Source organism: Primulina tabacum, chromosome 4 (genome assembly GCF_025594145.1).
Source record: "Primulina tabacum isolate GXHZ01 chromosome 4, ASM2559414v2, whole genome shotgun sequence".
Classification (NCBI taxonomy): Eukaryota; Viridiplantae; Streptophyta; class Magnoliopsida; order Lamiales; family Gesneriaceae; genus Primulina; species Primulina tabacum.
In genome coordinates this window covers 18,656,958-18,669,353 of record NC_134553.1, presented here as the reverse complement: position 1 = coordinate 18,669,353, position 12,396 = coordinate 18,656,958, and positions in this window count along the sequence as shown.

Below are 12,396 nucleotides of genomic sequence, written 5' to 3'. Positions count from 1 at the left end.
TCTATCATATTGATCGCATCATAGTCAAATTATTCTACTGAATTTACTCATTACTGTTATTAAATAATGATAGAATGCTTCACTGAAAATTTCTCATTGTAATATCATTACACTAAGTGTGATTCTTATTGAACTTTCACCAAATAAGGTCTTGGTTAATCAACGAATGAATGAATGATTGAATGATAAAATGATTGATCAAGACGGAGCCCTGAACAACAGACTTTGGTTTGGAGATTGAGTGCATTGAACAACGTGACTTTGGTCCGGGTATATTAGTTCACTTGGCTTGTTATTCTTGCTAATCATATTTTCTATCTTGTGCATTCATGTAGTCGGATGCTCGCCCTATTGTCTATTATAACATTCTGTTAAATTAAACATCATATTGATTATTATATAATTCTCACCGAGTCCTTAATGACTTATCCTCTCTATTTTCTTTATCTATTGTAATTTCCAGAGGCATGTATACGGGAATTGGATAAAGAAGGAAATGTCGGTGAATGACCTAGCAGTGGTTGTCTGAAATATTTATAGTAATTTTTTTTATGTTTTTAGTTTGGTCCTGTAATAACTCCATCGAAATTTACTGGTGCTTTGTTCGATTCGCTTCCGCTAATAAAGTTTAGTAGATTTTTTTACTGTTTATAATACTTCAAATGACTATTTCCACACGAGATATACTTAGGTAAGGTGGCATTTCTCCATGGCTAAGTCCTGAGTTGGGTTGTCACATTCATCCTGTCTCGAATCCTGCCCACTAACTCTGCTGTCTGCCTTACAATGTCCGGACCCAACTCTGCTCGCTCTCTCACCTTATACCAATAAACTGGAAACCTACACTTCCTCCCGTACAGTGCCTCGTACGGATCCATACCGATCGATGCCTGATAGCTGTTGTTGTATATGAACTCCAAAAGAGGTATCCCTGGAATTCGTTCATGCAAGCTCGGAGTAGGACCTCCAGAATCTGGATCACTCTTTCTGACTATCCTTCTGTCTGAGGATGAAAAGAACTACTGAACAATATCTTCGTACCCAACGCCTGATGGAGACTCTTCCAGAATGCAGACGTGAACCTCGGATCCCAGTCTGACACGATGGACACTGGAATCTCGTGCAATCTGACGATCTCTCTGATGTACAGCTCTGTGTACTGAGTCATGGTGAAAATCTTCCTGATCGGTAAGAAATAAGCTGATTTAGTGAGCCGATCGACAATCACCCAAATGGCATTGAATCCACCAGTAGTCCTCGGAAGCCCGGTCACAAAATCCATGGTCATGTTCTCCCATTTCAACTCGGGAATAGGGAGTGGTCTCAACTTCCCTGCAGGTCTCTGATGCTCTGCCTTGACTTGCTGACAAGACAAACACTCGGAGAAAACCATAGAATATCCCTCTTCATTCCCGGCCACCAATACAGAGTCTGTAGATCCTTATACATCTTCGTACTCCCTTGATGGATGGAGTGTGGGGTGTTGTGGGCCTCACTCAGGATATATGCTCTAAGGGAATCACTGTCAAGAACCCATAGGCAGTCCCTATATCTGACTATGCCATCCACAACTGTATACAGTCTTTGGCCCTTAGCCTCGTCCCTCTGTTTCCACTTCTGTAACTGCTCGTCAGAATTCTGTCTTGCTTGAATTCTGTCTCTCAGAGTCGGCCTATACTGTTAGAGTAGCAAGATTCGGGGCATTGCCCTTGGCATTAACTTCAAGCTCAAATATCTGAATCTCCTCCTGTAGCGGTCTCTGCACTGACAAATGAGCAATCACTGCGTGCTTCCTGCTCAAAGCGTCCGTAACCACATTAGCCTTACTCGTATGGTAGCTGATGTCACAATCATAATCCTTCACCATGCTCAAACCACATCCTCTGTCGCATATTCAGCTCTTTCTGTGTGAAGAAGTACTTCAGGCTCTTATGGTCAGTAAAAATTCTGCACTTCTCCAGTTAGTGTCTCAAAATCTTCAGAGGAAATACCAATGCTGCTAGCTCGAGGTCATGAGTCGGATAATTTTTCTCATGGACCTTCAGCTGTCTGGACGCGTACGCTATCACTATGTCTTGCTGCATCATAACCACACCCAAACTGAGCTTCGATGCATCTGTATAAACCACAAACTCTCCCTGCCCTGATGGTATAGTTAGTACTGGTGCTGTGATCAAGGCTAGCTTCAGCCTGTCAAAGCACTCCTAACACTTAGGTCCTCAGAAAAATTTGGCATTCTTCTTCGTCAAGGCGGTCATATGCACCGCAATAGAAGAGAAGCCCAGAATGAACTTCTTGTAGTAATCTGCCAAACCAAAGAAACTACGAATCTCTGTCATGCTCTTAAAAACTGACCAATCTCTGACTGCCTCTATTTTGCTGGAGTCGACCTCTATGCCATCCAGAGATAAAATGTGGCCCAAGAATGCCACCATGTCAAGCCAGAACTCACACTTAATGAACTTGGCATACAGCCGTCTGTCCTGTAGAGTCTGCATTACTGCCCTCAGGTGCTGACTGTGCTTCTCTCTGCTATTCGAATAGATAAGGATATCATCAATGAAAACTATGACGAACTTATCCAAGTATAGCTGAAACACGAGATTCATGAGATCCATGAAAATTGTTGGCGCGTTCGTTAGGCCGAAGGGCATCACAAAAAACTCATAGTGCCCGTAATGCTTCCGAAAGGCTGTCTTTTGCACGTTTGTCTCTCTCACTTTAAGTTGATGGTAACCGAATCAAAGATCTATTTTTTAGAACACAGATGCTCCCTGCAGTTGATCAAACAAATCCTCGATCCTCGGCAGCAGATACTTATTCTTGATTGTGACTCTGTTATGCTCTCTGTGCAACCATCCTTCTTCTTGAAAAAAGAATTGGTGCGCCCCAAGGAGAAAAACTAAGGCGAATGAAACCCTTACCTAGCAAATCATGTATATGATCTTTCAATTCTTTCATCTCGGCTGGTGGTAGACGGTAGGATGCCTTAGATATCGGTACTATCCCTGGCATGAGCTCAATAGTGAAGTCTACCTCTCTATCTGGTGGAATGCTTGAAACATCGTCAAGGAAAACTCTAGAGAACTCACTGACTACAACCACATCCTCCAGCCTCTAACTGACTGGCTCTGTCAATGAAACAATGCTGGCTAAGAATGCCCGGTAACCTCTCTTGATAAGCTTCCCCACACATAAGCAGGAAATGACGTTCAGCAGCTGCTGGTGTCTGGCTACCTCAAAAACAAATGGCCTACCACAGGGCGGTCGGACGGACACTGACCTCTGTTGAAAGTCTATGACAGCTCCATGAGAAAATAGCCATTCCATGCCCAAGATGATTTCGAACTCCGGCAACGGTAGGACTATCAAATCTGCGTACATAGTATACTTCTGTAACCGAAGCTCCATTCTCTTCACTATCAGGGAAGTGAACATCTGATCCCCGGATGGGATCGATACTCTGAACCCTGAATCCATCACTACTGGTATGATTCCTTATCCCTTGAAGAAATATTTGGATATAATGAATGTGTAGACCCTGAATCTAGCAGTGCATGCGTGGCTACACCTACAATATATATCCTCGCTGCGACAAAACATACCATCAAATCTAATACTGTTGAGCTTAAGGAATTTATTATCGGCAATTAACCCTAAATCCTCGAAAAATAACTGACTTAACCCAAACATTGTTCCCAAAAATTCGAAATTAATCCTCAGAAAAATAAAAAATTAGCCGCTTAAAGTTTCAAAAATTTCACTTTGGTCCTTCAACTTTTCGAAAATTGTAACATGACCCCTCTAAAAATTTTCGATACCGTTTTCTCATTTTCGAATTCAAATCCAAAAATTTTGAAAAATTTCGGAAAGTTTCAATTAAATCCTCAAAATCACAGAAGTTTCAAAATTAGTCCCCAAAAATCTTGATTTTTATCCACAAAGTCCCCAATTTATTGGTTAATACAATTAAGCCCTCATATCCTCCAATAAAATAATTGAATTCTTAATCCCAACCAGGTAGAACTTGCATCCTAATTTTCTAAGTTATCAATCCCATAAATTTAATTCTCATGCATTCATAAAATCCATGCAATAATGCGATAAAGTAAAATCTTAAACGCGAGGGTTACCAGTAATCAATATTGAGTCTGGCTCTACCTCGGCCTCCTCGGCATGCATCACATAAGCTCGGACAGTAGTGGGGCCCTTGCTCCTAGAGCAATCCGTTGATTTATGGCCATTATGTCCACAAACGAATCATTTAAAGGTCCCCCACATGCACTGGCCGAAATGGAACCTGCTGCACTGTGGGCATGGCTGCCTGTCATCTAGCTTAGGTGCCCCTAGCGCCTGAGGAGGTCTCTGATGATGTGGCCTCCTAAACTGACCTTGGGGCTTCTGCTGCCAGGCTGTCTCGGTGGCCTAGTAAACTGCTTTTTCTACGGCTGGGAACTGGACTGAGTCTGATGCCACTTCCTCAGCATCTCATAATCTATGTCCCGCAGAGCCTGATCTGCCTGAAAAACGCAGGCGGTGGCCTCATCATAACCTGCCGGCCTCATCCGCATGACGTCACGTCGAAGGGTGGGTCTCAGTCCATCTAAGAAATGCCTAAGCTTTCAGGGCGGCATCTCTCGCTATCATGGGCACAAAATGGCAGCCCCTGTCAAACTTGAGGATAAACTCCACCACAGATAAGTCCCCCTGCCGGAGACTCATGAACTCCCTCATCAGGCGGCCCCTGACGTCAGCTGGGAAATACTTCCTGAAGAACATCTCCTTAAATCTGGCCCGGTCGCCATCCCTCATTTTTATGTACTCAAAATGCAACTGCAGAGACCTAATCCATCCCTCTGCCACGAACGGATCGGTGGTACCCCCGAACTCCTTCAGGTTAAGCTGACGAAACTGCTCATAAACATTGGTCTGCTGAATAAAATTTATGGTACCCCCGGACCCTCAAAAAGTCCCCCGTTTCGATAAAATTTATGTAACTTTTAAAAACATGCTATGGCGGGTAAAAATACACAACGAAGCCAATTTATTGAAAAATACATTTAAAACATCTTATATTGATTAATAAAAATTATTCATGTGATTAAAATAATTTTCCTGGTAATTCCCCGGTCTCCGTTCCTCGTTCGAGCGCGAAACGCAACTTAAAATCTTGAAGTACGAACTTTTAAAATATCATGAAATAAATCCCTTTCATGCAATAATTCTGCACGAAATGCATAAAAAGGTTTAAACACATGATTTAAATAAAACCCTAGATTGCATGCAGTCAAGTAACGTGAATTCAATTCTTGGACCTTACAAGAAAGACAACTGTTATCGCTCAATTGAAAATTCAGAGACCATTGCAAGCAAAGATTCAACGATTCGAGCTTGCAGTGTATGCTAGGAGCGAGGCTCCTAATCTTTCTACTATGACAGTTTAGTCGACCTTGAGGGATAGAATCTCCGAAGGTCAGTTTTCCGATGAGAAATTACGGAAATGGAGACTAAGAGATGATAGAAAGCTTTATTCAGAGAAGGATGGCATAGTTCGATATCGAGATCGACTATGGGTTTCCTAGCGGTGAGTCAGTAAAGAAGTTGTTATGAAGAAAGCCTATAATACTCCATAATCCACTAATCCTGGAAGTACAAAGATTTATAAGGATTTGCAGACACTGTACTGGTGGCCGGGCATGAAACGAAATATTTTGCGTTTTGTGTCCGAATGTTTGACGTGTCATCAAGTTAAGGCAGAGCATTAGAGGCCAGCCGAGAAGCTTAAGCCACTTCCTATTCCCGAGTGGAAATGGGAAAACATGACCATGGTTTTTATATTGGGATTGCTAAGGACTATCAAGGGATTAAATGCCATTTGGGTAATAGTTGATCGTCTCATGAAATCAACGCACTTTCTACCTATTAAGGCTGTTAGAGTAGGTGCCCCTCGAGCCAAGTGTTGGCCGAGTGTTCACAATGAAACTTTATGTATAAACAATCTTTATTTTAATAATATTTGAAGTTATTGTTTTGGCAAATCTTTATCTGTATACCCATCCTAGTTGCATAGATAAAGTCTTTGAAAATACAAATAGTAGAAAGAATATGAGATGCTAATATGATGAGTATCATGAAACTCATATTTGCAATACTGTATATTCTAAACAGCTCCTAGTCGATTCAGCCGCCGCAAAGAAGGATATAGGCCGCTCGAGTTTGAGACTAGTATCTGCGATGTGAGTACCATGTTTCATTGGTAGGGGACATTGTGATGTCCGATCATGTAGATAGGTCCTCCTGGTAGAGTGCACTGAACAACCCTTCATATAGGACTTTCCAAGTGGTTCTCACTTATCGAGTGGAAACGTCCTAGTTTATGGTTGTACACCATTAGTCCTTATGAACAGGGACAACATTGAGACTCTATGTGCTAACATTGTACTTTGACATGTTTACCGACTCTCTTGGGGTCATCAGGTGGCAAGATTGGGTGTTTTGTCGAAACATATAGGAGTCGATGCATTGTAATCAGTGAATTCACTGCTTACATTCGGGTATGGATATCCTATGTGTATGTAGTTTGAAATCTCATATTAGAGTATGGTGGTAATTAAGAAAGGGGTTTCTTAGATTACACCATCAATGCAACTACGACATGACACATAATATCGATTCTTTGAGAGCTCTCGATATACAAATAGTTGTCGAATCGGTCGGAATATATGAGTTGAAGAGACCGTACTGCACGCTAACCATAATTGAATGGTTCTTGCAGGCAATATCATTTGATACCTAGGGAATCATGTAAGCGATGCTGCTAGGCGTTTAACATGATTGGTTGGGTACTAACAGACTTGAGTTCTGACGTTCTTATTATCAAGGAGTTGATAAGTAAGAATGGAGCAATTGTGGTATGCTCATATAAGGACATGTTTAGTCCCGAATCACGTGGAAATGTGAAACCACGGCTAGTTGCATCAATGAACTATTGAGGGCCAACAAGTGCTAACTTTCTAGATCCCGTTGAGAAGTAAAAATAGTTCAATGTGTTGAACGGTTTATAAAGGATTTTATAAGTGCAAAGAAAATTAGAAGTATGACTTCTATAAAGGGAATGTGACTTTTAATTTGAGTAAGTGTTCCTAAATTAAAAGTTGACCAAACAAATAATGTATTCGAAAATTGTGATTTTCATAAACATTATTATGAACTAAATTAAATTAATTCAAATGTTGAAATAATTAAACAGTAGTGGACCTAGTAGTGTCCAAATAATTAAATTAATTCAAGTGTTGAATTAATTAAGTAATATTGGGCCTTCTAGAGCCAAATTAGATATAATTATTAAACTAGTGGGCTTGAGTAAAATCAAGTAAAGTTTAAATGGTCTCAAATGTGTTTGAGACATTTAAATAAAAAGTTCATGGGCCTTGTAATTGTTACAAGCCCAAGTAAAAAGCATGCAAGGGAGGTGAAGGGTTGGAGGCTACTTTTTCAACATCCAAGGCATGACATGCACATGCTCACTTTAACTTTTTCACACACCAAGAAAACCATTCCTCCTTCTCATCCTCCCCTACAATGGCCGAAATTTTCAATTTGTTTTCTCCTTAATTTTGCTTCTTTCAATTTGTTGAGGAAAGCTTAGTCTTCTCAAAGAAAAATGCCTCGCATTTTCTAGTGCAAGTGTAACGTGGATCTTCCTTGTTAGTGGTGGGCTTAATTTTATAGCAAGGTGTGCTCTTGGAAGCTTGAAGATTAGTCTTGCCATTGAAGAGCTTAGTTGTTTGACAACTAAGTTGGAGCCATCATCAATCTTTTAAGATTGATAGGTATATTTTTAAAAATCCTATGTATGACATTTTGTGTTTTATTGTATTTGCAACACACTATAGTGTTTAGGGTGCTCGGTTCTTGTATGAAAATATTTTGGAAACTTACCTTGCGCATTCGGGCACCTTAACCGATCCTATTTCAAGTGGTATCAAGAGCTATGGTCACTATTTTGTGTAGCATATACATGATATTATATTGAGGTCAATTTCGAACCGCATGAGACAATCAATACGACAAATCGTTGGCCGGTTTTTGGGGCGGCTTTGACTTGCTGGCCATTTTGGGCAGCCCAGGGCTGCCCGAAACTGGGCAGCTAAGGGCAGCCCCAAGGGCTGCCCGAACAGCCCCTTGCTTTAACAAAAATAAAATTTATGTGCATGTTGGCCGGAATCCGGCGACGGAGCTCCGGCGACGGCGATGACGACAAGGGTTTTCAAAAGTGTTTTGGAATATCAAAGTGTCATGGGCCTTGAGTTGTTGGGTCATTGGATGGTTGACATATTTTGTGAAATTTAAATGGGCCAAAATGTTTTTGGTGAAAAATGATTTTTTGGGCCCTTAAGTTTAAATTTACAAAAGTTGTACATATTTTCTCATAAAATAAATAATTGTAGTTGGACTTTAATTATTTATATAAATGTTGATTTAAAAGAAATTCAGTTATAAATAAATTAATTAGAAAGTAGACAATGAAGTTTGTATATTTTGTTAATTTAGTTTATAATCGTGGCGGTTAGTGATTGGATCAAGACATATAATATTGGATCATTGACTATTGTGATAATTAATTGATGGTGTATGATATGTGATATTATGCATGAAGGATGATCAAAAGCCCAAGACCAATTTGCTAAGTGTATGCTAGGATATTTTGTATTGAATGATTGTAATAATTATCAATTTATAAAGTGGGCTTGGTTTATAGCAAGTTCCCACCCCCTGAGATGTATCCCTATTTGCCATGAATATTTATTTGTAAATATTATTATAGTGGAAGATCAAGATTGGAAGATGGTGGCCTTGATGATTATGAAGATCATAGACATGTAAATATTGAAGGCTTATGTAAAAGTTGCATTTGCATCCTATGCAATTCCCTAGGATTGGACCTAGGCCCGTGCTTAGCTCACACGGGCCATTAGTATTGTGGCAATTGATCATCCTTGTTTTGTTTACTGTTTATAATATATGCATTATATGTTATAAATAAATGAGTATGTGCATTATTATTATGATAATAACAAAGTTGCATGAATCCGGCAAACATACGATCAAACATGGCGAGCTTTTAAACAAAATTCATGATGAGACCTTTCAAAATTAAAAACCCTCATTTTGAAAAAGATTCAAAATTAATAACAAGCCCGAAAAGGGGAATTATAAAGGTTTTTATAATTTCCATGTTTTGCATGATGAATGCTACCCGTGTTCGGGGCTCGTCTCATATTATTGTGGGGGCCCTGGACACTGGAAAGATGTGACATCCATTGACATGATGATGTGAACTACGTGGAACTCCCATGATTTGGCTCATATTATTGAGGGAACTCATGACGACCGTCTATTAAGGTTCAACATCGATGGGTAAGGCTTGACACGTAAAGATGAACAACGTCATATTATTGGGTCCTAATCAAACGTGAGACAAAAGTTTACAGAGGGTTGCATGGAGATACAATTGAATACTACCTCTTAGGAATTATGATTGGCTGATATAATTCGGGATCATGATTTGCTAATTGGACCTTACGTAACAACTGAGGAAAGGAGTTTCGCGTTTTCACTATAGGTAGTGAAAAATGTCAAAACAGTGGGAGCGAAAATTTATGAAGTAAAATTCCATACTTTATAACTTACTAAATATTTTAAAATAGTCATTAACATTTATCTGTTTTAATTTTCAGTACAAATTTGACAATGTCTTCGATTTGCAACCCATTATCTGCAATACTCGACAAAAACATATTAACCGGAACTAATTACTTCAATTGGCTAAGAAACCTAAAAATCGTCTTGAATTCGCAAATGATAGCATATAAACTTACTGAGTCGCCCCCTTTTGAGGCTCCGACTAGTTGAACTCCTGAGGAATTGCAGACTTACAAGGAATGGTGTGACCATGACTTGAAAGCTAAGTGTTATATGCAGGCTTCTATGAATGATGAGTTGCAGAGGCGTTTTGTGGATGCAAAGAGTGCTGCTGACATTCATTTGCATCTCAAGGAGCTCTTTGGTAATCAAACTCGACCTCTTAGGCATGCTATTGTCAAGGAGCTGATCACTTTGCGCATGCGAGATGGGGCCTCGGTCCATGAGCATAGCCTACAGTTGATTGGGCTCGTGGATAAGCTTGTTGGCATGGATCTTACGTTGCCTTCGGAGTTGACCACCCACGTGTTGCTCTTTTCACTACGTAGCTCATTTGATCCTTTTGTCGTGAATTTCAACATGAACAAGCTGGAGCCTACCCTTGAAGAGTTGGTAAACATGCTTGTTACGTTTGAATCCACCATCAAGAAAGAGAATTCGGTTCTTTATGTGGACTCTTCATCTGGCACGAAGACTGGTCCACCTGGGAAAGGAAAGAAGTGTTCTTTCCAACGTCCCAAGAAAAACTTGCCCTTGAAGAGGCAAGCTCCGAATCCCGTTGTGACAGCCACACCAGTAAAGACTGACAAGACTGCTGATGTTTGTCATCACTGCAAGAATCCTGGACATTAGAGGCGTAATTGCAGAGAATATCTTGCCCAGAAGGGTTCTGGAAATGGTATGTTCTTGTCAAGGCTCGTATTTCGTATTCGTATTTTTGCGAAATTATTAAATTATTTTTTGTATATAAATAACTTGCTTCATTCATAAAATAAACAAATAAAAGATTTAACTTTAAAAGAATGGCGGAAGTAAATATTGTGTTTCGAAAACAACAACTTAAAAATAATCCAACATATTAAAAACTGTGTTTGAACATAAAAGGCGAATAAACTGAAACATGAGGTCCTCGGGTTCCTACTACTGCTGACCCAAGCTAGCTCACTGGTCCCCTGCCCTCGGTCTCGACCTCATTAGTACCTACAACAATCAAGCCTAGTGAGTCTAAAGACTCAGCATGCATATATCGTGAATAACGAGTAAATATATCATAAGATCGCATGCAACATAAAAATATCGTGTCGTAAAGCGTAACGTGAAAATCTTAACGTGAGTAAATATAAATACGTGAATATCTGAAAATCGTACGTAAAAGCTTTGCTCGATAGAGCACTGTCATAACATATCATATCGTAATTTTCTAATAGAGATAATGTTTCAAAGCAAGTGGCCCATAACATAACTTGAATGCCTAATCAGACTAAACCACAGTATACTGGGTGGTAGAGATCACCACAGCCCTTGGACTGGTTGTCCGTACACATACATAATCCTAAACCGATCGTAAGTCACCGGGTGGAGAGGTCCCCGGTTACGCATCCCGGCTTCCAAACCCATACTACCTGAGACGTCCCCGACTGCGTATGTCGGCTTCCAAACCCATAAACGTGAGGTGGCCACAAGACATATCACATATATCTCAAAAATAAATATTTTATATATTATGCACGTAATATACTTACAACCCTGTTTTTCCGGTTAAGTTGGATCGTTCCCAAGCTTGGTGCGACACAATTCTGACATGAGACACATGTAAATATCCTAACTTGACAAAAACCTCAAATTCGAACAAAAAACGAGACAGACGAGACCAACAACCTAGTTTCCAACCATGGCTCCGTACTAACCCGAACAAACATTGAACCAACATTTAGCCATGATTAAAATACACCTAAAATAATGAAAGAATATTCATAAGGAATGAAATGCACGAAAAACAGTGAAAGGAGGACAAAATCATGAAACACTCTTTCGATAGTCACTTTGGCACTTTGCACCGTAAATTCTCGTACGACCTCTAAACTCGACCAAATCACAAATGGCCAAAAGAATGACCTTTATAACTCATTGGGGTATTGTCTGGTCCAAGTCCAAAGGCTAAAAGCCAACCAAGAACCCAAACAAAGCCCCTGAACCGAAGCAATGCTGCTGTCAAAAATGCAGTGGCAGCAGCTATGCATTTGCTGGTTAGTTTATGGAACTAATGGTCATTGAGCTTGAACCACCGACCAGAGTCCCTTACCAACATGCTAAGGCAGTGGCTTGAAACCATGGCTAAAGGTACTAGGCCAACCACAATCCAAGCAAATACCTAGGACAACCCGAAGCTCACAACCGAGAGTACCAATATTCTGTGCAGTGTGCTATCTTGAAACTTTTTGCTGTCTTGTATCATTACAGTGGCCATATGATCTACCATGTCTCAATCTATACATGATGAGGTATTGTGTAAACCATGGCTAATGGCTAAAAGTTAGCCACAATACACCAAGTCACCAAAAACCGAAAGCCAATTCACACAAAACAAGAAATAAAAACCGAGGAACACTTTGCATTGTTGTTGTATAAATTTGATGAATCCGTGAACCAAGCCTTGAAAGGCTGACTTGGTCACGTCCTAGAAATTCTAAG